Below are 24,921 nucleotides of genomic sequence, written 5' to 3' on the forward strand. Positions count from 1 at the left end.
CAGGTGCTATCACCACCCCAAGACCCACACTCTGAAGTTTGGCCCCCTTCCCCTCTCCTCTGCTTCTGGGCAGTGAGGCAGAGGCAGAGGTGCTCAGCCTGAGACCAGAGCACTGCCCCAGCCATCAATGACCTGGAACAGAGAGTATGACTCTGTTTCCTCCTGGTCATCTAACTGGCTCTCGACGGAGCTTCACAAGCCTCCATAGGGGCTTGTCTGCTTGCTGGACTCATTTTGTCCAACATTTTTTGTTCTTTGTGGTCTCCCACCAGAGAGCACACTGACTACAAAGGCTTACACTGAAAGGAATCCTGGGAGCCTGAAACCGGCCTCCCCAGGCTCCATAGGATCCTAACATTCCCACAGGTCCCTGATTACCCTGAGACACTTCTACGGGACCAGAAGCAGTCACGGCAGCCACGACTCGGGACACTGAGAAAGACTGGCTCTAAAGTGTCAGCTCAGCCATTAAAGGCCACTCCCACATGGTGGGCAATGGAGGTCAACAGCCATGCTCTTTCGGCACAAATGTTTTCAAAGTTGAAATACCCTAATATTCGCCACGAGAGACGAACAGACCATCCTAGGAAAGAAGGCTCCTGGTCAAAGACCAGGCAGCCAGAATGCAAGTGGAAAAGCTGACCTGGGAAGCTAGACCTGGATACTGTCAGTCTGACCGTGTGAAATAACGCTGTATGGAGGAAGCGTGCAGAGGAAGGTGGAAACAGTCACTAGGAAATGGCATTCGCCAACCAATCATAGAGTCAGGAGGGTATCCTTAGAGCTTTGCTTTGAGAACTGCTGCTCCAGTATTGCAGAAGGAGGAAACTGAGGCACAGACAGGCTCTGCAGGACCAGGCCCCATCTCCCTGCTACCAGTCTTTTTGCAATTTAAGTCCCGCTACGTAGAGAGAATACGGTAACCCCTCCTTTGTCTGAGCTTGGGAGGAAATGAACCGTCTCCTGCATAGACGTTCCAGGTAACTGAATGTATACCTTTGAGCCCCAAAACGTTTTCAGATTTTAATTATTTTAATGGAAACATCTTATCGTTCTTAAAACAGCCTATTCCGAGTGATTAACCTTGTCTCATTGGCACAGGGCCATTAGCACTCACGGTAGCTTTGCGCTGTGATGTAACCCAGTGACAGGTCCTCGCCAGAATGTTTTCCCGCTGCTGGCTGGCCACTTTCTGGACCACACAGCAGCTCCCAGCCCTGCCTCTCCACAGGTCTACCTCTCTCATCCACCACCACGCAGACAGAATGCCTTCTGGGTGCCAGCTGCCCAACTCCTCTTTCTTATAAGAGGCCTCCGTGGTTCTCAGCCACCTACCTGCTGAAGCCCAGGACCCCACACTCAGATCTCCTGCCACTCTGAGGTGGCCCTGCCATTTGGTGATACTTGTCTGTGTGATTTACTCCTCACCCATCACATGCTGGGCCCTGGCTCCTGGCCCTGGTTCAAGCTGCTCTCTCCTACCTAGGAATATGGTTCTCAGAGTGTGTGCTGAGGAGCCCTGGAGATCCTCAGAGCCTCCCGGGAATCTCCAGATTCTCCCTTCTCCTGCCTCCTAGGTGTAAGAGGCCAGTATTCCTCCATACACAGCACCCAAGGCGACCTATCAGAGCAAACGATGCTGCAAGCCCAACAGCATCCGCATAACAGAGGGGGTTTGAGGTCCTAGCAGTGTTCAAGGGTCCCAGCATGGACCACAGGAGCAAAAGTCCATCAGAGGGGAAGGGCATCCTCAGACCAGAGTCTGAGACCGGCTACATCCCCAATCCATCTTTTCCGGAAGCCACCTCTTCTGGCCTAAAGCCCTAGGCTGGGGACTCACTGTGCCTCACAGCATCTCTTCATCACCCTGGGTGAGCTATCCGGCCTCCCTGTGTGTCACTTCAAGTCTATGGAGCCTTGCTCCTCCTGGCCTGTGCAGAACCTAGTCCCCAAGATGCCATCAGAGCTGAGCAAATGCACATTACATCCACCTAGTATGCGCTGTGACGTTATCCCCCTGAGTTACAACTCATTCCACTCACTTCCTTGCCTTGCATAAATCTCTTAAGCTTTCAGGAAGCTGGAGAAGTGACTCCGAAGTTAAGTGCCCTGGATTCTCTTCCGGAGGACCCAGGTTCGATTCCCAGTACCTGTAAGCACATGGTGGCTCACAACATCTATAACTCCAGTCCTAGGAGATCCAATGCCCTTTTCTAGCTTCCGTAGGTACCAGGGATGCCCACTGTGCACAGATATACATGCAGGGAAAACACTCATACACATAAAATAAAATAAAAATAATTTGAAAATAGAAATAATTTTTAAAAAATCTTCTACGTTTTTAAATCTTCAGTTTCTTGAGGAACAAGCACGATACTGATATCCAAGGACTGAATGATGCTGGGGTCTGGCAGACAGGGTGTGGACTAGAAAACAAGCAATTTCCCCAGCCCCTGGCCACTGCGAACCAGCAGTCTCCCTCCCCCCGAATTGCAAGAATCTGCTAATGGAATCCAGAATCCCCAGGACTCAATCACCCCTAAATGTATCTCTCCCAAATATTGCTACAATAGCAATTCAACTTCTGCATGAGTCTTGGGGGAGGGGGAGTGAGTCAAAGCATAGCTGTGGGTATGGGTGACACCGGGCTCCCCAGCTCTAGAGATGCTAAGGCCTAGGCCAAATATGACCTGCCATGAGCCAGCAGTGCCACCATTCTTCACAGTTAAGGACCTTGGTGGTTACACCAAGCCTACAGGATAATCTCCCTAGTTGTAGGTCTGCTGATTAGCAGCCGAAATTCCACGTGTGCCTTAATTTTGCCCGTGTTGTGTAAAGAAACATGCTCATGGGTTCTGGGGATGAAAATGTGGACAATGTGGGGGGGGGGGATTATTTAGCAATTACAAGAAGTTGATACCAAGGAAGAAGGACCACTGCTGTTACTAAACTTTGCCAGATGGTTCTTAGAACTTTGGAACTAGGGGTTGTAATCTGGAAGAATATGGACATGTAGGCTATAGAGCAGAGCTGAGGTGGTCCATGATGGGCTTTACTTAGAAGGACACACACTACCAGCAGAAAGACGAGGAGTGCTCATAGGATTTCACATAAGAAGGCTTCTGGGAATTAGACTAGTGGCCGGGTTTGTCTGAACTAATGATGGACTAATTGAATCGGTGGAGGAAATTTCCAGATAGCATTCAGGCAACAGCATGGTTATTGCTAGCCGACTTTAGCCAAGTTTACAGTGAGAACTGGAAAAAAAGGAGGGGCAGAAATATTTTTCAAGGTGCCATATGGCGTGTTGGAAATTGTAGGCAAAGTTGTTACAGAGTTTAGTTTCACTAAAAAGAAACCACGAACACCACACTTGTACGATGGGAAATCGGCTAGGCCCCACCCACGGCTAGCTCCTGAATACAGAGCTGTAAACCCAATTTAAAGGCTTTCTTTGACAACGAGAAAGCCTCTCGGACACCCTGCTCACACGGGATCCACTCAGGAAGTGTCTTGCCAGGTTCAATCACCCATGCCTTCATGGGCCGCTCTAGCCGTGATCCCAGTGGTTGCGCGAGCAGATGAATGATCACAGAGTCATTCAATGGGTACCAATTTTTCAGGCATGCAGAATAAAAAGGTTGTGGGGTCATGGAGGCTTCTACTTAGGCTTTTAAGGATGGCCCAGGAGGCCTGCCAAGCTATAATAGAGCAAGAGTGTTTAATAAGATGGTACATAGAGCTGTGCGGGGCTGGGGGAGGCAGGGGAGTATAAGCTCCAATGGAGACCACATGATGTTGGAGATGCCAGGAATGGAAAGGGTCTGTTAAGGAAGGCTATGGGGATGGTCAGAGGTAGCCAAGAGAGAGGCGTGTGGGCTGCAAACATTACCCACAGAGACAAGGCTGCCCAAGCCCTTCAGAGCTCAGGCCATGATGCCATGTGCTGTAGAAGCAGACAGCGCTACCGAATTCGACTTACGCCATTCTGGGCTTCAGGCTTGCTTTGGCCACGCTCCTCCTTCTGTACCCCTGTTCTTCTCCTTGGAATTGGAGGGAATTCTCTGTGCTAGTGGATGCTGTAAATACACAATCTCTTTGTGGTTTTACAGATGCCCACCACTAAGGATTTGCCTTAGCGCTTGAGTCACAGTCGACACACTGAACTTAGGCTTTTAACAACGTTGGAGTTTTCGGGGCTTGAGGACCCTTAGAGGCGGGTCGAATGTGTTTTTATGACGGGGTGAGCATGGTCCTGGACAGAACACCACGATGCAGAGTAATACATTTGGGGTATCTGGTTGATAATGGTGAGCTTCTAAAGGCCACTTGACCACTGAATAGATTAAATATCACCTACGAGATCCAGGAAGGCCTCTGGGTATATGAAAGTGAGGGAACTTTAAGAGAGAATTAACTGAGAGGGGAAAGCCTGTCTTGAATCTGTCACCATCCCATGAGCCCTTGAGCTAGAGGACCGCCACTGTTGTAAAGTGGAAGGAGGAGAAAGCCAGGAGAGCACCAGCACCCGCCCTCCTCTCCTTCCTGTCCATCATGGCATCCCCTGCTCTCCTCCAAGGCCCCCTCTCTCCTGGCATGGCACACCAGTGTAAACCTTTCTTCCCTATAACCAGGACCTCACTTCTGGTTTCCTATGAATCCCATTCCACATTTTATCGATGAAAACTAAGTCACAATGTTTACAGTGGTCCTTTTCTTCTGTACTGCAAACATTGGTGAATTTCTGGCCATGTTGGGTAGTGGATGATTTGGGTCTCGTGGGTGATACATGCTCTGCCCATGGAGCTCAGCAGCCGCTTTTTCAAGAACAACAGATAAATGAACACTGCAGAAGCTAATAAAACTTTATGTGGACAATGAAATGTAAATGCCCTGGAGCTTCCAAGTGTCATGGCATCTTATTCTTCTTTTTTGTTTCCTTTCAACCACTTCAAAGGAAGGAAGGAAGGAAGGAAGGAAGGAAGGAAGGAAGGAAGGAAGGAACTGTGGGTCACAAATGAGCCATAGCCATTTGCCCTCAGGGCTTTTATTTGGCGACCCCTCTGAATTAACTGAAGGATGCGTCTCCACAGTGCCTTTATCTCTTTAAGTGTCTCTGCAAGACGGCCTCTCATAAACGTGTAATTGCTTTCATGTCATTGGCTGCACACTAAAAATCACCTGGAAGGCTATAATAATAATAATTAATAATATTAATGCCAGTAGTAGCCCCACCTGGTTGAGTTACATCAGGTTCCCTAGAAAGGGCACATGGGCAGACATGAGGGACTCTCTCCCAGTGACAAATGTCCCCTTAATCACAGACATATCAGCTCCACCAGGCCCTGTGACTGCCCCCTAGGTCGGACGCTTCATGGAGCTCCAAGAAGCTACAAGACCTGGAAAGAAGAGGCGACATGCTTTGTTCTGATCTTGGGTCCCCAAGATCTCTGCGAATGAACTGGCTGTGAGCTCTCCTCCGGGGAAACTCAGAAAACACTGTCAATTCCCTGGAAGTATAGACAGTAAGTAGACCTTTGAAAAGGCCTGTGGAAGGGCCGAAGCCATGAGTACCTTAAGCCTTCCAGGGCTCAGGGCACTCCAGGACCACTACCTCCCCTTCAGATTCCCTCTGTGTGGACCTCCAGGGTCAGGCATAGGAAACCCTACCGCAGCTTCTTCCCGCAACGGAGGCTGCTGGGAGCAGATGTGAATCCCACCCAGCCTGTCCCCTCAGCTCCTTCCCCTCTCTGCCTTTCTTTGTAGATTTCAAGGTGATGACAGAGAGAAAACAGTCTTAGCATTTGTTAATACCCACTTGACCCACAAAAGAAAATTCGCCAGCATTGCGCATCTTCTCATTTAAAAACCATTAGACCGTTCCGCTTGGCAGACCAGATCTAAATATTCTTAAAGGGGTGGTTTAATTTAATGATTACCTTAACAAGCCCCCTTTTAAAAATGATGATCCGCCAAATTCGGGGGATTTGTTTTGGAATCTGATCCAGTAAGCAGCTTTGCACAGAGAGGAGCAGAACGGAATCTGATCTGGTTCAGAACGCGGTGGAAATCACGGAAATTACTTTGCATATTTAATCACTGTAAGAAACACGAGTACAAACTGCTTTCTAGAGATTACCTTAGTTTAAGAAAAAAAAAAACAAAAAACAAACCTGGAGTTTTGCCTCCAGCACGCCAAGTGCTGCCTCACAGGGAATTGTTTGAATGTTTGAGAATGGTGGTTTAGGTTTCAGCCCGCCCAGCCATTGGCAGGACACATTTTAAATAGCGGTAAAAGCCGGCTCTGAGGAAGGGAGCCAGAAGGAAGAATCCTTCAGTCAGGCCTGGATGGTGCCGCCCCCTCTTCTCTCCTTGGCACACTTAGAGGTACAGAAGGGGCTAAGAAGACTTAGTATAACGAAGTCCCTCTGGGTCTGGTGTCCAGAACCGGGCGGCGGTAGGGAGTGTGTGGTGCCACTCAGAAAACCTGGATTGCCTTCCATCTGGCCCCTAGCATGGAACCAGCAGAGAATCCCATCACTCTGCCCAACAGCAGCTTCCCTGAGCGTCCCAGCTTTGCTGGAGCCCAGCCTGCAGTCATCAAGCCTCACAGTGGCAAGTGGGGCTCCTCACCTTTGCCTCATGGGGCCATTGTCTCATTTGCCACCCCCCTCCTCTTGGATTTTGCCAAATGTCCGCCATGCCTGAGGCTTCCTCTATGCACCCCCCATGCAACACCCCAGTTCTTTGACCCCTTGCTGTTCTTTCTCTACTGCACACTGTGGATCAATTATTAACTGTGGCACTCCACTCCCTCATAGGAGGAGACCGATAGCAATTAGTTTGTCCTGTCTGTTTGATGTTTCATCAAAACTGAGAATAGGGTCTGGCTGGGTAAATATTTGAATGACAGAATGAAATAGTGCCACTTCTCTGCCACTTGTGTGAGTATGGAGTGTGTGTGTCTGACAACACAAAGAATTGTCTTCCGGGGCTGGGTGTGATGGTGCGTGCCTTTAACCTCAGCACTTAGGAGGCAGGGACAGGCAGATTCCTGTGAGTTCGAAGCTAGCCTAGCCTACATAGAGAATTCAGGACTACATCATGAAACCCTGTCTAAAATAAATAAGCAAACAAAATCATATGCACAAAAGCAAACAAACAAATAAGGGCATTGCCCCTAGACTTTAGGGTAGAAGGATTGTGTTTGGCCCAAGTAATTTGCTGTTTGGGCAGGTCTCAGACTCACTCCTCTGAGCCTCAACTTCATACCCGTAAAATGGGACCACGCTTATTTCACAGTTATTGCAAGGTGATGCAGAGAGGAGGACAAGAGTCAGTAATCAATGCTGTGACTTCTTCAGTGCGATGGATAATTTGGGATTTCAACTTAATCCAACCACAGGATGCCTAGGTAGCTGCTTATCAATGTCACTTCAAGATGTCTCAGCAAGTCCATGGCCCTCTCCTGAGTGGGCTGGTGCCAGGCAACCTGGCGAAGGTCTAACTAGGACTAAAGACAGGACATGGTGTTCACTCGGGCCCAACTAACTGGGGCCTCACCTTTGGCTGCCTTCAGACTCTAACCTACACGGTTGACACTGCAGCCCTCGTGACCTTGGGCAACACCACCAGCTCCCCTGGGTCTCCAGCTTGAGCAAGGAAGCAGCCATGAGGGACATACAAGGACTCTGGTCAGTTGTCACAGTGGATAGCCACCGTCATGCCTTATGGGGTTTCCATATCATCCAGGGCAGGCGTGGGCTGGGTTCTGAAAGGACCAGGAAATAGCAGCCAAGAGCTGGACAGAAGCAAGTGCTGAGAGCCATCCAGGTGCCAACAGCTGGGACAGTGACACTGCATGCCCTGCGAAGTGGGCACATCTGCCTGTGTGCACACATCCTCTTCGAGGTGTGAACGCATGCAGTAGCCACCCACCTTACCGGGTGTAGGTGTTTGTGTGTGGCTCAAAGGGATGGCAGAGACGAGACATGCAAAGCGCGTGAGTGTGGAAATAAGGCCTGACGCATACACAAGTGTGTACACAGCTGCTTCTGATACCCACCCTGAAGCTTCTCAAAGGTCACGCTTGGCTGACCTTTCTCCACCCAACCCACACACGCACACTGAAGACATCATCTTTGATTCTTTGTGCTGAGTTAAAGGCCTGTTTGAGTGGCACAGCAATTTGTCAATCAATCCCAAAGCAGAAGGGGATACCTCTACATGTTTTTACACCCAGCATCTAATACAACCTTGGGTGGTGCATTGAACTGAGCCAGCCAGGAAGTCTTGCAGGTGTATCAAGCCCACACCTTCTCCTAGCATCCAGACCTCTCTGCTCCAACGTGCTTTCAGACCTGCCAAGGAAAGCATGCCCCGAAAGGAGAACCTGTAGCCTCATTCCCTGAGTCTCTCTGAGCCGGGGGCAAAGCTGTTCTTCACCCATGTGCAGCCTACCTCCTCAGCTCCCTCTATCCCTGAGCTTCTCCAAGCCTGAATGGACTATGGCTGTCCCCAGTACACCTGTTGTACTAACAATCTTTTGTTCTCCTCTGGGCCTGTCCCCGGAATCCATTCACCTATCTACCAATGCCTAAGTAGGAAGCCTGTTTCAAATCAAGTGTTTCAATGCCTGGTGCAAGGAAGGAGGTGGGCCAGTCCCCACCTCGGGGACACCTGACATATATCTGGCCAGCCCTGTTCTCCCAGGTTGGCTCAGGTGGCTACCATCCACCATCCAGAGTCTGCTTGCTGTCCCCAGTGGGGACCCGCTGCTCCCTCTCCTTCTTCTCTCTACCCAGAATACCACTCCACACCTGTGTCACCTTCCCCAGAGTGGCTTTCTCTCTGCCTTCTTCTATTCGGTCTCGCTCACCTGCCCTGTGTACAGACCCCACCCGGTGCACAGAGCGCCTGGCACATAGCAGACTCTGGAAAATGTTTGCACACCTGCCGCAACTGTCGGCCGCAGCTCGAGTGGCGGTGAGGCGCTTTTCTCTGCAGAACCCTGTCATGGTTATCGATCAATTAATTGTTGCCACCATAGCAACCCTCCACTTCGGGCATTCGTAACTGCTATTTCGTTTTCCTAATAATGCTACAAAATAGATCTAGCCTCCCGAGTTGGCTGAGGGTCAGAGAGGCTTCGCAACTCCTCTAAGGCCACATGGCTAGAAAGAAACAGAAGTTGGTCTGAAGCCATCGGCACTGGCCTTTCTCAGTCCCTACAGAGAAGTTTCTTCATTTGTGTTTCACCCTTGACGGTCGGTCATCTCAGGGCTCCAGCTAGGGACCCTGGGCTGGTCTCCTTCTTGGCCAGCTTAAGAGCCCTTCCCTAAAGAGCTCCTGTACCCCTAGAACTAGCCACTTCAGGGAGTGACTTTGCCTGAGGCTGAATTATGGAAATCACCTGTCAATTACCCTGGGTGGCTGTGTAAAAGAATTACCGCAACAGTCACGGAGAAAAGAAAACTTCGTTTTCACCACCTACCAGTAAAAGCTAATTCAGAATAACTCCATTTAACAGTTATTTTATGCTGAAATACCGAATACCTCGGGGAGTCTTTTAGGGATTTTATAGTCTCTTTATTTATAAATGATTCATGCTGCATTTTCAGAAAAACCTACAATTAGTGTGGGTAGCACAGAAGCTCCTTAGGGAAAGGTTAAAAAAAAAAAGAGGAAGAAGAAGAAGAAAAAGAAATAGAGAAAGAAAGCAAGGAAAGGAAAGAAAGGAAAAGAAAACGTGTGTGAGTTCCTGGCCCTTGGTCAGCCACCTGCCTTTGTTTCTCCAGTCACCTACAGAGAACTGAAGAAGGAGGCAGGGGTACCTTCTCTAACCTTTGACTCACGCTCCGTTGACAGTGTTTGTACAGCTGTCCCTGTCATCTTAGCAGCCCACAGAATTCCTTTAACCCACGTGGCACTGTGGCACATGCTTCCAGGCCTGCAGAAGTTTAAAGAGCTTAGAAACACTGGGCTCCAAACCCCATCTCAGCGGTAAGGAAAGGAGCCTATGAGACAGTTGTGGTTTGGGCACGGGGTCAGCCCAGGGCCAAAGAGCCAGACTTTGTCTGTGTTCTAGATCTAGAACCATCCGAGAGAGAGCTTGTACCAGACGGATGCAAAGGCCCCTGTCCACGGAGATGGATCCTAGGGACCTGCAGGGCTCTGTCTTCCACCATCATTGTATGGTCTTTTTGGACACATACTCTGTGTTGTGTTTAATACAGTTTCTGCATCCAGAAGGGCTCATTCTAGGGGAAAGATGTTCCTAGAACTGCCCCATAGTGGACAGTGGAACAGCGGCTACACTAAGTTAGCCCCCACAGGGACCAGAAGATGCAGGAGTCAGAGGAGGCATCCCAGAGGAAGCAATGCCTATGCAGAAAGAGGGGGGCACAGGCACAAAGATTCCCAAAGTGGGACTGCAGCATGCTCAGCTGACCCATTCTACAGGTCAGAGCAAGGGAAGATTGGATTGGGTCAGCAGCTTGGGAGGAAGGTGGTCAGAGCACCTGGGGGCATCCACTAAATGATCATTTCAACGGGAAGCTTTACCAAGAGTGAGGGGCTGGCCCTTCATGGAGTCAATGACTCCCCCTGCAGATGGCCTGGGGGAGGGAGACCTGACCGAAAGAAGATTGGCGGGGTCACGGTCAGGAGACATCAAGATTTTTGAGTACTTTGAGCTGTGTGCCCATCACCATTGGCAGGAGTTTCCTCCCTCACCCATGTGTGATGTTGTGGGTGGTGCTGGGTGGGAGGTCCAGTGCCCGGTCTTTGGCTTAGTAAGAAGTAAGTAAGGCAGATCTCAGATTCATTTAAAACATTTTCAAGAAGCCGAGCAGTGGTAGTGCATGCTTTTAATCCCAGCACCCGGGAGGCAGAGGCAGGGGATCTCTGTGAGTTCGAGGCCAGACTAATCTACAGAGCGAGTTCCAGGAAAGCCAGGACTACACAGAGAAACCCTGTCTTGAAAAACCAAAGGGAAAAAAAATGAAAAAGGAAGAAGGAAGAAGAGGAAGAGGAAGAAGCAGCCTGCAGAATCTACACCCAGGGTCCTTCTTCCCCACTCAAAAGCAGCTCACTAAGTCTCTAACAACTGCCTCTCAGAGATCACAATGCACAGTGAATGCTGGAGAGAAACTTGGGTGGGGGGTTCCAGCTCCAAATCAGGTGTTTTTCTCCTCTAATCTGCCACTTTCTCGTTGGAATCTCAAGCCCACTGTGATGGCATGACTGACTAGGTGTGACTCTGAGCCCTGGTGACAAATGATGCCTTATAAGTGAGAACAGAAGCAGAGACAGAGATCCTGCCCCTGCAGCGGTGCTGGGACACAGTGAAAAGTCGCCATCTATGACCCAAAAAGCTGGCCTCACCAGGAGCTAGATGAGATGCTGCTAGCATGGCCGAGAACTGCATGTAGACCTTCCAGGGCCATGATATTTTATCAGTACAATTCAGACAGACTTCCTGCTGCTGCCTAGGGGCTAATAGCCTACTTCACACTCTACACAGAAGGCAGATGGGACTTTTGAGTAGCGAGTGTGATTTGGAATGTCAGGTGTGGCTTGGGGAGATGGATATGATCTTGGGCTATGGGTGTGGTCTTGGGATGGGTAATAAGATGTTGTCTTGAGTGATGGTATGCTGGTGTGCTCTTATGTGATGGTACAATCTCGAGTGACAGGTATATGATCTTGGATGATACAAGCTATGTCCGGCCCACTGTGGAGGCACAATGCTGCTCTCTGGTGACCTGGCAATTTGTGCAAAAAAAGTGTCAGTCACATGTGGTTCTTATCCTTTATACAAAATTTACTCAAAATATGTCATATAAGCAAAACTATAAGATTTCTTGGGGAAAAGCAAAAAAAAAAAAAAAACTTTTTGCAGTCTTGAATCAACCAAATATTTGTTACCTACAACACCGAAAACATGATCCCCACAAGAAAAACCTGCCGGAGTAGACTTTACCCAAACTAAGAACTTCAGTTATTCAAAAATACATCTCAGAAAATAAGAAGAAAGCACAGAAAGTGGGGAGACACCTGCAGAGTGTGTGTCTGATGAGGGAATCCACGCTGGAAAAGGTGTGAAGAAATCTGACTTCCTTTTCCCAAGAACACTCCAATCTTTTTCTTTTTCCTTTTCAGTACCGTAGCTGGAGCCCAGGAACACGCTGGGGAACTCCTCCACAATCAAGATACACCTCCAGCCCTAAAGTCTTCATAGTAAGAGCATCAGAAACCTAATTTAAAGAAAAATGAGAACAAGTTGAAAAGAAATGAGAAACTGGGCTTGATGGTGCATGCCTTTAATCCCAGCACTTGGGAGGCAGAAGCAGGAGGACCTCTAAGTTAAAGGCCAGGCTGGTCAACAGAGTGAGCTCCAGAACAGCCAGGACTACTTAGTTAGACCCTATCTCAAAAAAGAAAAGAAGAAGCGGGGGGGGGGGGGGAGGGAGATGAGGTAGAGATGTCTGGCAGACCCCTCTGGAGGTGGGGGATGAGGTAGGGCGGTCTGGCAGACCCTCATGAAGGATGCACAAAGGACCAACAAGCACCTACACAGAGACCCCGTGCGCTGTGTGAGCAGGGCTCTGAGTTTAAACAATTAACACTGTAGACGCCACCTACAGCAGTAGCCCAGACACAGAGCATCTGCATCACCACATACCAGAGAGGGTGGAGATCAGAGGGACCCACTCATTGTCACTGGGAGGCCAGTGCACAAGCGTCACTGGAGGACGGTTCAGAGTGTTCTTCCACAACCAACGATACTCAGAACCATATGTGGCCATGCTCTTTGGAATTCCCTGGAAGGAACTGAAAATTTATGTCCACCCAAAACCCCATGTTTATAGCAGTTTTATTTGTAACTGCCACAACTTGGAAGCCACCAAGACACCGTTAGTGAATGAGGGGGTCAATGAAATGTGGCAAGCTCGAACAATGGGCTATTATTCAGCGTTAAAAAGAAATGAGCCATCAAGCCATGCAAGTTGTGGCAGAATTTTAAATCCATGTTGCTGAGTGAAGGAAGCCAATAGGAAAAGATTGCATCTGTGGACACACAAATCACTGGGCCTTTGCCTAAAACCCTTCTGATATGCCTCCGAGGAAGTGGATCCTGATGGAAACTATGGGCTCCAGATAAGAATGCACAAGCAAATTTCACAGATTGTAACTGATGAACCCTTCTGGAAGGTGATTTTAATAATGGAGGAGGCTGTGTCTATGGAGAGGCAGGGGCCGTGTAGAAAAAAAAAAATTCTATATTTTCCACTCAGATGAACTGTAAGTCATCTAATGGGGAAAACCTATTTTAATAATTAGCAAAAGGCTTAAATCAACACTGCCCTCAAGAGATACGAAGATGCCAAACAAACTCTATAAAAGATGGGTGACAGTGTTAATCACTAGGGAAATGTAATTCAGCACCCTAAGAAGATATCACCATATACGTCTGGGTGGATAAAGTTAAGCAGGGAAATGATAACAAGTGTTGGCAAGGGCTTGGACCAACTGGGGCTTTCCTATATTGTTGGTGGGAATTTAAAATTAGGACACTGACTGCTCTTGCAGAGGACCTGGGTTCAGTTCCCAGCACCCACAAGGCAGTTCATGATCATGTGTAGTTCCAGGGATTCAGTGCCCTCTTCTGGCCCTAAAGGGTACTGCAAACACGTGGTACATAGACATACATGTAGGCACACACTCATATACATAATACAAAATGAGTAAGTCATAAAATGGTATTCTAGAGAAAAGCAAGCAGCATCTTATGCTTCTTACAAAGTGAAGCAGGCATTTGCCTTATAGCCCAACCATGCAATCCCTGAGTGCTTGCTGAGGCAGACTGTAAACCTGGCTTCCTATGAATTCTACAGGGGAATTGTTTACCGCTCCTGGTAACCACCAAGCACCTCACCTGGGAAACAAACAAACACCAAAATTTGTTACATCTATATACTGGAGTAGTAGTCACCAATGAGATAGAAAAAAACTATGATCCATGAGAACAGACCTGAATATCTAAGTCACTTAAGTCAAGCACTATAACCGCCAGTCAGCCAACATTCTCATAAAGGCCAGACGATAGGGACAACCACCATCAGGCTAGCAAGCAGGGACTGGCCAGGGGGCACACAGACTTGACCACGCAGGGCACGGGAAGATGTTTACCCTCCATGATCTCACTCCCTCTGTGTGTGGTGGTGTCACACCACAATACACATTCGTCACTACCCTAGGACTGACAGTCACTACTGAGCACAGGTTCCACCTCGACAATCACACTTCAGCATGGAAAGAGGGCAGGAAGTGAGGTCATTATAAAAGTTTTTTGCTTCTTTGATTTCTTTTTCAAATCCTTAAGAAGACATAAAGCACTGCTTTTGTGGGAAAAGCCCCTTTTAGAAAAGTAAATAAAATAAAAGGAATTGAAGGATCCTTTGAAAGTTAGGCCCTTTCATTCCTAATATTAGAATTCATATTGCCAGAAACGATAATATATGTAGAGATCAAAAACGCATCAAGATGATGTTGCACTTAATTTTTTATAAGGCGGCGAGGTCCCCGTGTTCATCTGGCACCTCTCCGCGCATGCAAAGTGACAGCTACGGCAGGCCCTATGCCTTGCTTAATTACGGGGGAGTGAGCAGTCGCCGAAGCCAACTCTCTCTTCCTTGCTTCCGAAGTTTGTTCCCCAAACTTCTTTGTCACAGAGCCGCACAGCGCTGAAGTTTCCCCCCACCTCCACCTCCGTCTCCCCCCCAATAAACTCACAATTCAGTCAATCAAGTGGGTGACAAGACAACCAACGCCGATTGCCTGATTTCTTCCCTCCCAAACTGACAGAACCCGGTGGTTACTTATTTATTTACTTACTAATAATTTATAGGCTGTCTCCTTCTGGAAAGAATGTGCCGGATATCTTGGCATCGTCTCCCAAACATATAAGCATCTCGGGGAAGAAAACAACCACTGGAGAAGTGGCCTTTGGTTCCGTTCCAGGCTCTGCAGAGTCACGGGGCCGATCTTAATGAGCCCATTACTGCAGACTATGAATAATGGAGGGTCCGACGTGGTTGCTGTGTTAAAGTGGGGTGTCAGATAGGAAACCCCTCTGCGAGGCTGTCTGTGGCCATACGGGGAGGGGAGCCCCTGGTTAATTGGCTCAGAGACTAGACAAAACTGGTGCTTTTGTGTCTGGAGGTCAGGAAGCTAAGAACTTAGTGGCCATTAAGTGATATCTCTGAGCCAAGCTCTTTACAGGCCATTCTCCATCCTTTAGCTAGGCAGTCACTGGGATGCCACGAGTAAACAAAAACACACCAGAGAGGGTGTGCAACTTGCCCGTGAGCATAGAGCTGAGAAGAGTTCAAGTTCTGCTGGCAATCCAGGTCTTTCTAAATAAATCCAGAGCCTCTGCTCCTTCCCCTGCTTTGCCTGTGCCTCTGAGGTCTGGGCCCAGTCTACACGGCTGGCACTGTTTCTCTGTCATAGTCTGGATTATCACTGATATGGTGACAGCCTCACTCCATTATAGACACTTTTCCGTGAAAGGTTCATGCTGCCTGTTACTAGTCAGGATGAGTTCAGCCATAAGTGACAGCAAACTCAGATTCAAACTGGTTTCAACTGAGATGACCCCAGAGCAGGCTGGATGCAGAGACAAAGGGGCTTCTCAGGACCATCTGGAAGCAGGTATCCCAGAGCAGGCTGGATGCAGAGACAGGAGCTTCCCAGGACCATCTGGGAGCAGGTATCCCAGAGCTTGGGTCCAAGACCCCCTTCTCCATGATGCTTCTTCCTTAGATGGGCAGAAGTCCTGGCAGGGATAAAGAAATGGGCTCATGTCCATCGGCATGAGACACCTTTTCCTCTTCCACAGATGTCTCAGCTTCCAGACTTACTGCCTGAGACCAGGTTGCCCCAACAGAAGGAGGCTCACATACCCATTCATAAACCAGAGGGACTAAGGATGGCCAATGTCTTCAAGTTTATTTCTCTCCCTTGGCCCCTCAGTGAATTACTATTCTCCAGTTGTTGTCACAGAACTCTTAACAAAAGCAACTTACGGAAGAGATGAGAGTTTGAAGTCATAGTTCACTGAAGTGAGGAAGGCAAGGCAGGATCGTGGGAACTAGAACTGGTTAAAACCTCAAAGGCTCAAAGTCAGACCTGGTAATTCATTTCCTCCAACAGGGCTATACCTCCTAAACCTTCCACACCCTTCTAAGATGGCACCACAAGCTGGGGACCAAGTGTTCAAACACATGAGCTTGTGGGAAATATTTCACGCTCAAACCACAGCACCTAGGAAGAGAACTTTCTCAGCTTTTTCTTGGGATTCGTAAGGGGTCATAGGAATCAGCTTCTACTGTCGGAAAGCGTCCTGCATGACCAGCCATGCTCGTGCAGCATACAGCATAACTGAATGTAGGACACTCCATGTAACTCTAGAAGTGGGCAACACCATAGGACTGAGGGATCTCAGTCACCAAGTCACTTCACGACAGGCCATAGTATGCCTGTGTTGTTGGAGCTGCTTGTTCGTTCCAGGCTGCCCAGACTCCCAAAATAATCACTTAAGCATATTTCTGGCTTACTCCTATAGCTTAAATTAACCCATTTCTATTAGTTTATATTTTACCACAAGGCTCATTACCTTCCTGCAAGGTTCCAGCTGGCAGCTACATGGCATCTCACTGACTCTGCCTTCTTTCTCCCAGCATTCAGTTTAGCTTCCTATCACAGGCCCAGCCTAGCTTCTTTCTTCATTAACCAATAAAAACAACACATATACAGAAGGACTTCCCACACCATGTCTGGAGATCATCGATGTATTGGATGAAGTCACTCAATGGTGGGACTATTCATTACTGCAGCTGGCACTGGCCATCTTGACTAATGTGCATCTTTTAGTAAATGACCTAGGAGTCAACCATAATAGCCTCTGTCTGTGCTTTCCTCATGGTAATGAGGGTGGAAGCAGGGTCTCCTGTGGCCAGGGGGACAGAGAGAAAGTAGCAATAAAACAGCTTTGCAAACTCACTTGAGACTTCAGGGGTCCTTGAATAAGTCACTCTCGAACTGACTTCCAGTGGGCCAGAGTGTCTCAAGTGGGTTGTGACAGCTTAATTGTCAACTTGATTCACTCTAGCATCAACTGGGAAGAGAATCCCAATGAGAGATTGTCTAGACCAGGCTAGACCAATCTGAGTGTCTGCACCAGGTTAGACCAACCTGAGCACGTCTGTGAGGGATCACCTTGATCGCCTTTGTTGATGTGGGAAGACCCAGCTGAAACCATCCCCTTGGTTTTGAGTGCTTCCCTGTAGAGAAGTAGGGAAAGTTACCTGAACACTAAGCATGCACGCTCACATTTCTCTCAGCTCCCAGCTATGGATGCGATGTGGTTGGCAGTTTGAAATTCCTGAAGCCTTGATGTCCATGCAGAGACAGACTACCCTGGAATCGGGAACTGAAGTGACCCTTCCTTTCCTAGGCTTTCTGTCAGGTGTTTTTATAATAGCAAAAATGAAGCCAGAGCAGGGTTTGTCTGCACATACTCAGGGTGTGACCGGATCAAAGCCCCACCTCCCTCTCCTGAGACTCTACACTGAGGAGCCCCAGATTTTTGGACAGGGGACATCTATGTGGATTGCTCCCTCCGTCAGGGTGACTTTACACTCACAAAAATAACCACTGTAGTGTATCTGCTAGGACTTTGACAAAATACGATTTTCTTATCTCTTATCAGGAAGCCAAATGTAACTCGTTCGTTGTGTCTGCCTAGCTGGGAAATCCCCTCAACTTACGCCAGGTATCTGAACCCACTTGGATGCCCTAATTGCTCAGTCACATCCATTTTACCAGGTTGGATCCATTTCACAGTCTTTGCTATTAATGACGCTGTAGTAATAGCTATGCCCTATGCAGGAGCCTTCCTCTAAAAAGGGAGATCTCTGTAGGGAGTGTTCCTGCTGATGAGACCCTGTGTACGCACCGGCAACTACACAGAAACACAGAGGTAAACATTTTTGTGATAACTCATCCTATTAAGCACCAGGCTATGGCCAGCACCCACTATTTCTTTAGTCTCATCAGGGATCCTGCCTTAAAAAGTGTACTGATGCTCAGGGAAGCCACGTAGCTTGTCTAAGACACAGTCCCTGAAGCCAGCAACGTGTAAAGAGGAAAAGCTCATTCAGGACTGTGTTTCAAAAGTTTCAATGTATGCTTCACCGGAACTACATACAACCTAGCTCAAAATAAACTGCTATTTAAGACAGCCAGTGTGAACAACTTTAATGCCCTTGGACGGATGAAAGGATAAATACAACATATAAATTCAGTATGCACATACTGAGAAGTATTATTCAACCTATAAAAAGGAGGACAGTCCTGTCAGTTACCACAGTGTAGATGAGCCTTGGGTACACGGTGCTGAGTGGCTAAGCCCATCACTAAAGTACAAACAATTTATGAGCATCATAAATGAACATCTAAATATCAATGAGCATCTACAGTGGCAGAAGCCATAAAGGCACAGTCTAGAAGGGTGGCAGCTCTGCAGAGGGGAGGGGAAACAGAAAGCTGCTAATCAACAGGGGCCAAGTTCTGCAAGCGGAGTGAGAGTTTGAGATCTGCTAGGTAGCATTGTGTGCAGAGAATAATACTGTACAACTCACTGAAAATTAAGTTTCTATTTTTTAACCTACGCTGCTAAATTATAAACTCTTTATTCTTAGAACCAAACTCATTACTAACACAAGCGTTGCTCTGAGCTGTCACTTGTGCGTCATACCCTTTCTTCTACGTTTCAAAACTACACTAAACAATGAGCCCTGGGTTGCAAAAGAAGATTGGTTTTCTTGCACCCGTCTTTCATTCCTTTGCCTATCAGCTGAACAAAGATGCATGCAAGTGTACCCTTTTAGGAAGAGAGAATTCGTGAAAAAGAAAAATTTAAACTGGCAGGGAGTTGTGGCATATGCTTGTAATCTCAGCACTTCCTAAGAAGTGGAGGCAGGGGGATCCAGGCCAGTGTGGGGTATATAGTGAGACCTTATTAGGAACAGAGTAAGGGAAGAGGGAGGGAAAGAAACAGAGAGGGAGGGAGGGAGGCAGGCAGGCAGTCATCTAAATGGCACCTCTGTTTACTAAACCTCAAAACATGTAAAAACCAAAGCAAACATAGCGAACTTGCAGCTGGAAGCAGAGAAGAGAAAAAGTCCCTCCACTGTGTTATGTCACACCCCTGGTCCTCACGGAGGCGACTTTCAAACGCTGTTCCATTTGTCCAAGGCTAGACCACTCACACCACACCTCATGCGTATGAGAGGTCTCTGCATCTCCCAGCTGAGCAAGAGGACCTGTTAACAATGGGCTCCTGGGGAGCTCACTGTCTGAAACCACTGCCAGGTGCGGATAGAAAAAAATACATGGGAACGCTGTCGCTGGGTTTCTGTTACCCTTTTATCTTCTGAATTCTAGAGCGATGAGGTATGGCATGGCATAAGGCGGTGGGAGGTGTCTATGCGACACGAGGCCATGCAGAAGGATGCATGCCAGATATGCAGGTGAGTGCTCCCTCCTGCCCACATGCTGGGCAGAGGGTTTGAAGTCCGAGTCTGTAGGATCATGGCAGTCAATGAGAAGATGAACCCTCCTTTCCTTGAGTTGCCTTTTCCTGGGGCACCAAGGACAGTCCATGGAGTTCACACCATCCTGACCCAGCAGTGACTCTCTGGACCACAAAGCCCTTTTAACTCTCCAGTGACCACATGTGGACAGCACCCTGTCACCACTTGGGTGTTCAAATTTTCGCTAAGATTACAGTGTGTGACTTTTCCAAGGAAACTAGGTATATAAGATTATAAGAACTAGCCAGGTGTAGTGTCATCCCTGCACTCAGGAGGCAAAGGCAGGCAGGTCTCTGTGAGTTCAAGGCCCGCCTGATCTACAAAGCAAGTTCCATGACAGCCAGGGTTACATGGTGAGACTCTGACTCAAAGAAAAAAAAAAGTAAAACGTAAGAACTTCCCAGCAGTTCACTGTTTTTACCATAAATAGTGAGTCTGGACTACTCACTAAATGAGAGATCACATTAGCCCTCAGCCAGGCTCTACGATAGTCTAGAACCTCATCAAGAGTCCCCTTTGAGCCTCCAAACTCCCCTTGACACACAGACAGGCTGACCAGGGCACTGTGGGAGCAGGAGCATGCTTCTCTGACACCCCACTCTGAAGTCTAAACTACTCCAGCCCCCAAGGCTTCTGTGCCCAGTTTCAGTGCAAAAGTCCCGAGGTGCTGTGTAGAGCTCCCTTCAGGTATATGTGGAAGGCGTACATATAACAAATAAGTTTTGTGTTTCAGATGTGGGCTCTGCCGCCTGTATCTCATTATGCAAGCAATCTGAAATCCAAAGGAATCTGAAGTCCAAAACCTTATGAACCCAAGCCTCTCAGGTAGAAGACCCTTGCCCCTACATCAGTGGGCATTCTCTTTTGCGTTCAAGCTGTTGAAGCTCACAGAAAGCAGCAATGGCGACACATGGCTCAGTGAGCAAAGGTGCTTGCTGCCAAGCCTGGCAACCTAGGTTCAATCTTCAGAACCCACACGGAGGAAGGAAGGAGAGATCTGACCTCCACACATGCATAATAGAAGTGTAAAATGAAAAAAATTTAAAAATTAAAGCAACGCCAATTTAGGGTCCGATTAAGAAAGAACTGCAAAATTCAGTCCACAAAAAAGAGCTGTTTTCCTGTGCCAACCGGCTCCTAAAAGCAATTCAAAGGCTTTGCTTTCTGGTCCCTGCATGCAGACTCCTCTGGTCTGCCTGTCATTCTGATGTCACCCAGTCATCACACAGGACCCAAACTTGCTGCCTTAGAGTTACATAGTAAAACAACTTGGAAATGTTGGCGGTGGGAAATGTGCTTTGACCAGTACAGGTCTACCAATTGTCAAAGCAGCTGTTGTTGTTATTGTTGTTGTTGTTGCTTCTGCTGCTGCTGTTGCTGTTGTTGCTGCTGTTGTTGCTTGTAGCCTCAAATGAGGCTTATTTGCAATCAGATTCTAACTTTGTTGAAAAAATGGTGTTGAGCCAAAACAGCTCATAATGGGGTTGGGAGAGGACAACAGAGAAGGATGGAAGGAGAGGAAAGAATAGAGGCAAGGGATGGGGAGGGAGGGAAGGAGGGATGGATGGAGGGAGGGAGAGAGATTAAAGAGAGGAAGAGGTAGGCAAAAGGACAGGAGAGAGGGAGGGTAAGGAGGGAGGAGGGGGAGGAAATCAGGTCGGAACAATGGTATTGATGAACACGCAGTTTCCTGGACTTTTCAAATGAGTGGTTACCCTTAATTTCCCAAAGCCTGCACGGCACAGCGTTTATGCACATTTTTCTTTTTTTTTTTTAAAGTTTTAAATGGCTTTTATTCAACTTAAACAAAACATGCCCTTACTGAAACACATTATAATGACTGTTTTTTTCTTTATTATGACTCCTGTTTTAGAGCATATTGAATAATATAACCTTCTAGTCCCAAAAAACTAACACCCACAAGGTTCCGAATATTATTCCTTCGTAATTCTTTATATATTGAGAATGTACATTGAAGAACAGATTTCGATGCTGTGCATATAAAATTGTCTCATTTATTTATTTATTTATTTATGAAAGATTTCTGCCTCCTTCCTGCCACCGCCTCCCATTTCCCTCCCCCTCCCCCGATCAAGTCCCCCTCCCTTGTCAGCCCAAAGAGCAATCAGGGTTCCCTGCCCTGTGGGAAGTCCAAGGACCACCCACCTCCATCCAAGTCTAGTAAGGTGAGTTATGCACATTTTTCAAAGAAAGTTCAGTGGGATGGAAGGGCTGTCAAGAGCAACCCAGCAAGACAAGCCCCAAACCAGGCTGTCCTAACAGCACCTTCTCTTCACGCCACTCTCGGGGCACCACACCTTCTCTCTGGAGGACGGAGCGACCGATCCCTGAAGTAAATATTAACTATGATACTCCGTGGCATTTGCATTTATCAGTCACTGATCTAGAGCAATCTAGAACCTTCAGAAGCACCAGTCCCAGAGATGTCAGGGCAAAGCCATAGCAGTCAGAAAGTGATCTGTGACTCACCCCAGGCAGCGTGCATGACCCTGCTGTCAGAGGTGTCACTCTTGTGTGCCCTGCGGTGCTGGAGGAGATGGGTGACAGCCCTCCTGTGTTTGCTTGGCTGAGTGGCCTTCTGCTCTGAGCATAGTTGGGGCTCGCTGAGGCAAGGCCAGCTGCCTGAGCTCCCCTAGGGAGAACACTGTGCTGTGGCCACAGGGTCTGCAGACAGAGGAATTACAGCCTAGTGCCCTACCCTGAAACCCAGGAACATCAGAGCAGGGACTCCTGCCAGGGCGCTGTGACGGAACCTGGGGTCTCTCTCCTCTCTAGAGGGCCTGCATTCGTGGATGGGACTGTGTGATAGCTTACACGTTGATTGGCTGGAAAACTACAATCAGGGGAAGGCCACACTTATTGAAAAGGCTCTGGAGTGTGGCCTTCCCTCCTCCAAAGCCTGGTGGCCAGGGTACTAGACTTGTGTGGTATCCACAATCTATCCTTTTGGGGGGGAGGGGGATGTCCTCCCCCTGTGTCTATATCAAGGACACTCTAACTCCCTCTCCAAGTCCTTAGACCATCACATCTGCCACCACCCCATTCCCAGGGAGAGCCTCACTCTGAGGTCCTCAGTGGCCATGAATTGCTTCAGCAGAGAGACACTCCACAGCATCCTATACATCCTCGGGTCCATTCTAGTTGAAAGAGAGCTTATCAGTTGATAGCCCCCGTTGTCAGACCAGGGACATTGTGCAGTGTAGACAACTGTCCTCACGGCTGAAACATCCAAGCACCAGTGCGAGTCTTGTGTCACCAGTATCCGCACAAGAAGTCAGACAAACACAACACAGTGGAGAGTATAAAACACAGCCCATTTCTAGGCAAGTGCCATCACTGTGCCTTTCATCCCTGAGACCTCTAGAGCAGCAGTCTCAGCCTGTGGGTAGCAGCTTCTCTAGGGTTGAGTGACCCTTTCACAGGGATCATCTAAGACCATTGGAAAATACAGATGTTTGCATTATGGTTCATAGCAGTAGCAAAGTTGCACTTGTAAAAGTAGCAACAAAAATAATATTATGGTTGGGGGGGTCACCACACCATGATGAGGAGCTGTATTAAAGGGTCACATCATTCGGGAGGCTGAGAACCACTGCTCTAGAGGAATCTGTGCTTGCCAAGAGCCATCCTTGGGAGAGACTTTGTAAGGCATCAAATGGGATCTGATGATACGTTCATCTTTAATCTGCACCGCTCTTGTGAATTCTTCAAGTTGCTTGCTTCTCATGACGCAAGAATATTTCTGTTAAATTCTCAAATGTCTGTAGCCTCTGTGGAGATGGAGAGAGGGAAAGTCAACAGGAGAAGGGAGGAGAAAGGGAGGAAAGAGAAAAGAAGGGAGGGGATGGGAGGAAGAGAGGAAAGGGGAGGAAAGAGGAGAAGAAGGGGAGGGGAGGGGAGAGTGGGACAGAGGGGAAAGTGGAAAGGAGAGAAGTGGGGAGGGGAGAGGAAGGGGCAGAAGAGGGAGGAGGGAGGAGTCGGCTCAGGAGGGGAGCTGCTTGCAGTTCCAGCAGGGCCCCCTGCCCTGCCCGTGCTGTGCGCGTGGAAATAGGGGAGGCTTACAGCTGCCTCTTCCCTGAGCTTGGAATTAATTCCCTGAAATAGAAACAAGTCACCAATTCTGCAGCCTGTGCCCTCTCCCGTGTGCCGAGATGTGACCCTGGCTGGAAACTGCACAGGGCATTCCTGGGTAGAGCTGAAACAAAACCCCTGCCTACCGCGGTTAGTTTCTCACAGGGATGGAACGGCTTAGAAATCCAATATTCAGCACTCAAGGATGCATGGTGGAGGGGGGAGTCACGTCGCCACCTTAACATCCAACTGACAGGAACTTTGCAAAGGATGCAGATTTGTACAGGTATGAGCACACACGTGTGCACGTGTGTGGGCCTGTGTGTGCATGTGCACGGATATGTACGCACATATTCGGTGGGGGCAGTGGCTTTGAATCCCCACCCCGCACACCAATGTCACGTTTTAATGTAATATCATGTCCAATGCATATTCATGAAATAGAATCTTGGCAGTGGCACAAGGAGAGTGGGATGAAGTGTGTTTGGCGGAGTGCGTCACGTTTCCAGGCCAGCGGATTTTTTGATTAAAGTCCCTTATCCGTTTTATCATGCATATCCACTCTCTGATTAAAGTGATCTGGGGCTGACACTCACAATGTCAGTATGCACTGAGACCCTTCACACAAAACATGGTTGGAATTTATATCTTTAAAAAAAAAAAAAAAGGACCCTGTACACCCAACAACTGAGCTGAAATAGGACCGCGTTCATTTAAATCTGAGTCACCTCCGATGCTCCCAGCCACCCTTTCCCTGGTTCAAAGAGGTTGAACCCAGGATAACTGTCAGTCCACACACAACTCGAGATGTTAAATTTTCTAGCTTTTATTTTTTAAGTTAAGCTCCTTTTTCTCATTTTTTTGAAGCTTTATCACAATCATTTCCATTTGGGAAAAGTAAGGGCAAGGCCCCCACCCACACACCCAGACACACACACACACACACACACACATAGAGTGGAATTATCAGTAACGACACTCCCCCTGATGCTGGGATTCCACACACCATAAAAGACTACATCTTTTATTTTCCTGATGCTCCTGGCCACCTGGCATTTGCAGAGGGTGGCTCTCCCATCAACAGGGTGAGGGGTAGACAGGATCACAGTCCACTCCACAGTGGCAAAGAACAAGCATTCTTGGGGCTACAAGTTGGGTAGAGGTGGTA

At 48.2% G+C, this 24,921-nt stretch overlaps 1 non-coding gene across 1 annotated transcript; it reads right to left on the reverse strand.

The window, feature by feature from the left end:
* Positions 1-18,818: 18,818 nt before the first annotated feature.
* LOC121434505 lies at positions 18,819-18,947 on the reverse strand. Its single transcript, XR_005972441.1, has one exon. It is a non-coding gene; the product is annotated as a small nucleolar RNA SNORA40 (small nucleolar RNA).
* Between the last annotated feature and the right edge of the window lie 5,974 nt (positions 18,948-24,921).

Source organism: Microtus oregoni, unplaced genomic scaffold (assembly GCF_018167655.1).
Source record: "Microtus oregoni isolate MIOR12 unplaced genomic scaffold, Mior012 000043F_ref0000047, whole genome shotgun sequence".
NCBI lineage: Eukaryota > Metazoa > Chordata > Mammalia > Rodentia > Cricetidae > Microtus > Microtus oregoni.